Source organism: Bison bison, unplaced genomic scaffold (assembly GCF_000754665.1).
Source record: "Bison bison bison isolate TAMUID 2011002044 unplaced genomic scaffold, Bison_UMD1.0 scf7180017864527, whole genome shotgun sequence".
Lineage (NCBI taxonomy): Eukaryota > Metazoa > Chordata > Mammalia > Artiodactyla > Bovidae > Bison > Bison bison.
Genome location: NW_011495078.1, coordinates 2,194,153 through 2,198,543, shown reverse-complemented (window position 1 = coordinate 2,198,543; position 4,391 = coordinate 2,194,153).

The following is a 4,391-nucleotide window of genomic DNA, read 5'->3' as shown; positions in this document are numbered from 1 at the left end:
CCCCGTCCTGTGAGTGGGGCGGGGCCACGGGGTCCCCGCACAGGTAGCGCGGGGTGCGCGAGGCAGGTGCGGTGGTGCGTGGGCTGAGGGTGGGCAGTGGCACAGGGCGTGGCGTCCGGTGAGGCCGAGGACGCGGGGAGGTGCGGAAAGGGTGTAGCAGCTCCCGCTGGAGGCGCTCCGCGTGGGCGCTCAGGACTGGTCAGGCGACTGGACAGGTGGTCGTGAGCCTCATCGTAAGGGCTTTGGCTCTCACTTACGTGAGACGGGAGCCCGCGGTTTCCTCAAGTGCCCGCCTCGCTTTCTGAACGTCACGGCGGCTCTGCTGGAGCCCGATGCTTCAAAAGGCTTGTCAGGCCGCTGTGTTGAGAATAAGCCCTTGGGGCCCAGGAGCGGCAGGGGTCCCACCGGGAGGCGCTCGTCGGGTCTTGGGGGTGCCCTGCGGAGGAGAAGGGCCGGGCGGATGCTGTTTAAACTGAGGCAGGGGTGTGGGTGGCGGGGGAGGGCTCGGTGTGGAGGCAGCAGGGAGTAGATGGGAGTGGGGGGCGGTGGGCGTGGGGGAGGCCAGGAGGGCGTCCTGCAGCCGGGTGGACCGTCCTGGAGGAGCCCCGGCTCAGGTCCTGGGACAGGAAAAGGACCCTGGGGGAAATCTGCCAAAAGTCTGTAGTTTGATTAGTAAAGGAAACAAGCATGAAAATGAGCCGCTGGCGCGTCTCTTCTTGTTCAGGGACAGCCCGGAGGCCGTCCGCGACGTGGAGCAGTGGCTGCCCCGACTGCACGCCCTGGTGGTGGGGCCCGGCCTCGGCAGGGATGACGCTCTGCTGGAAAACGTCAAGGTAACCGCGGCCTCTCCCAGGAGACTGCTCTGGTTGCGGGAAGTCTGACACACATCATGTCTCCTGCTGCTTGTCATCCTGTGAGGCTCATGGTGGGGAGCTGGGGTTCGGGGACGGAGGAGCAGGGGGTGTGAGGAGAGATGCGTGTAGAGCAAGACCGTGCTGGGCGGGCCCCTGCGGGGCGCGGGCCCTCGTGCTGTGGCTGGGGCGGCCACTGCGGGTCCCGCGTGATGCGGGTCCCAGTGTCAGGGCCAAGTGACGTCCACAGTGGCCCGGCTCGGGTCAGGCTCGCGGTGCCCTCCCTGCCAGGGCCTCCGGCAGCCTGCTTGGCTCGCGGTCTGGCACTCGTTTGGGGGTGGCGTGCCCTGGTCATAGAGAGCCACGTCTGCAGAGCGCCCTGCACGGGCCTGGTTGGTGCGGGACTCAGAACAGCTGGTGCCCAGGGGCGTCCCTGTCACCGTGACCCGGGGGAGGGGTACTTCTGAGTTCTGATGACCTCACTGGTCGTGTAAGCCGTGCATTTGATGGAGGTGTGTGTGCGGGTAGTACTTTCCTAGCCGTCTGATGGGTAAAGAACAGTTTAAGGGCGGCATGTGTGGGCTTTAGCAGAACAGTGAGAGCTTGAATGTTCTCACTTAGGGTCCCTTCCACAACTCGTCGTTCCAGCCTTTGGAGTGGAAGTTGGAGCCAGAGATGCCGCACCCTCGAGCCTGCGGCCTGTCGCTGAGCAGGGGCTGCGGCCGCGCCAGGCGGGGCAGGGCTGGCCAGGACACACGTCTGTGACGCTGGCGCCGACAGTCGGACCAGTCATCACACACGGTGTGGTCGGGCGCGCCCCTCCGCAGCCTCACAGCGTGTGTGTCCTTCTGGACCCACAGAATTACTGCCGGCCCGCAGGGACCGAGCTGCCGAGGGCGGCGACTGATGCGAGGGGTGCTTGTTTACAGACGGTCCGTGTCGAGGGCCTGTCCTCACCCACCAGGTGGCGAGCACCCAAGCAAACTTTGACATGTTATCTGCCTGGAATACCTTTCATCTTTTCTTAGAATCATCTTACACATGGGCTGTGCTCAGTCAAGGAATACTGTATCCAAAATACTAAAATAAAAGTGATTTTTATAGACACGTGAAAATATAATCTGTATCAAGAGGGTTTGGGGGTGAATTTGAGGTGATGAAAGCCGGGGTTCTCTGTGCTTCAAGTTCTTTGTCATTTTTAAAAATTCATACTAAAATGTTTAGTGTGTTTATCTTTAAAAAAAAAAAAAAAAGCTACTCTGCAGTGTGTGAGTTAGAGGTTGGGAGTGAGTGAGCGTAGACCTGCTGGAGCGTCTGTGGCACGGACCGGGCCCCAGCTAACACACGGGCGTGCCCTCTGCTGGCCCCTCTCACCTCCCCCGGTGCTGCCCAGTCACAGACATTAGTAGGTCTTTCCTGAGCGAGGTCGCCATCTGGTGTGAGCTATTCAACAGCCTGTCTGCAGCTGGGCAGAAAGGGTGTGGGGCTCCTTTCTCAGTTGATGGAAATGTCATCCTGAAACTGATCGTGGTGATGGCTGCAAACTGTACACTTTAAATGAATGAATTGAATGGCATGTAAAAATCGCAGTAAATTAAAAAGAACAATCCCTTGTTGCGTGACCACCTCAGGGAGGCAGATCCCCGGCCGCGTGACCACCTCAGGGAGGTAGTTTCTCCGGGACCGAGCGTCCTGCTTTCCTTCAGCGATTCTGGCAGGACTTTTACGCGGCAGTGCGCTCATTCACAGAGCGCAGTCGCGTGGCTTCTAGTGGATTCACAGAGTTCGCAGCCATTGCCGCAGTCAGTTCTAGGACACTTGCATCAAGCCAGAGAAGAGCCTTGTTCACTGTTGATGGTTACAGTCACTCATTTATAGACACGCGAAATGTGACTTACGAGAAGTACGTATAAACAGAAGAGCTGGGCGCTTCTCGGGGCGTCAGATTTCTGACCCGAGTGCTGAGGGTCCGTGACTGTTAGGAGTTGGAGACGATGGCTCGGGGCCGGCCTGCGTGGACTGGCCTGGACCCAGCACCAGGGGCAGTCCTGTGCTCGTGTGCTCAGCGTTCACACCAGCCCTGCAGACGGGCTTTTCTCTTTGTGGTCACACTTGCTTCACGATTTCCCGTGTGTGTGTTGATGGCCTGTGTGGAGTCCGTCAGAACCGCTGCTTCTTTCAGCTCTCCTCAGGCGACGGGCTCAGTGCTTAGCTGCCTTCCTTTCTTGCAGGGCATTCTAGAAGCATCCAAGGCCAGGGGCATCCCCGTGGTCATCGACGCAGTGAGTGTGGCCCCTGCCCTGCCCTCTCCTCACCACGGCCCCTGCGGCTGCTCCTGAGTGACCTGAGTCCTTGTCTGCAGGACGGGCTCTGGCTTATCGCCCAGCAGCCGGCCCTCATCCAGGGCTACCGGAAGGCGGTCCTCACCCCCAACCACGTGGAGTTTGGCAGACTGTCCGAGGCCGTGGTGAGTCAGCCAGCCACAGGCAAGTGACTGTGCGCTCCAGGGCATCCTCTGGTCAGCGTCCTTGATGGGGTGAGAGCTGGGTGGTGGACTCGGGGGTCAGCCCGGCCTCTGGGCTCCCCTGGGTCATTGCTTCGTCCCTGCCCTGCGTCCCCTCCTCTAAGAGGTGGGGTGGGACGGGGTCCACGTCATAGGGTTTGCGAGGATGAGATCAAACCGCACTGCTGACCCCACAGCATGGGGCTGGGTGCTGCCGTCTGCAAGCTGCCGAGAGCCTGAGGGTCCGTCAGTTGACCCTCGCTCCGCGCGGTTCCTCCACACATGCGGCTCTGCCTCCGTGGATTCGGCCAGCCTGATTGTAGTTACTGTGGAAGAAAGTCCACACGTAAGGACCGCGCCATTCACACCAAAATTGTTGAAGGGTCAGCTGCGTCTGTCCACCCAGCGTCCTTACGTGTTAGCCCATGTGTGTCTGCTCTGTATCCTTCGGAGCTGGGTCACTTGGGCAAACCTGCAGATTCCCTGCTCTGCGGTGTTTCTGCCCTGAGGGCTGTGTTACTGTCCCGCCTGGAGCGTGGGTGGTCTGGGCCTCAGGGATGAGCTCGTCTGGCTGTTGGGAGGTGGGAGTCACAGGCCCCCAGACGAGTCGGGACCCAGGCAGACGGGCTCTTCCGTGTCCAATGAGCACTGTGTCTCTGGTCCTGTCTAGCTGGGGGTGCCCCTGGATGGCGGGGACCGTCATGGAGCTGTGCTGAGACTCAGCCAGGCCCTGGGCAACGTCACCGTGGTGCAGAAGGGGGAGCAGGACGTGATCTCTGATGGCGAGCAGGGTGAGTGGCCGCAGACGTCACACCGCATGTCAGTCAGTTGGCACAGCCACGCTGGGCACCAGCCCCAGGAGGACCGCTTGTCCGCAACCTCAGGAAGCCCGGCTTTGTCCTGTCTCTCGGTGTTCTGCACGGGGAGGTGGTCTCGATGGGGCGTGCGGGCCCAGGCTGGCCCCAGTGTGGCGGCTGATGCTCCTTCCCTGCCGTGTGCGACGGCCCAGGGAGGGCCGCCCCCCTCACTGCAGGCAG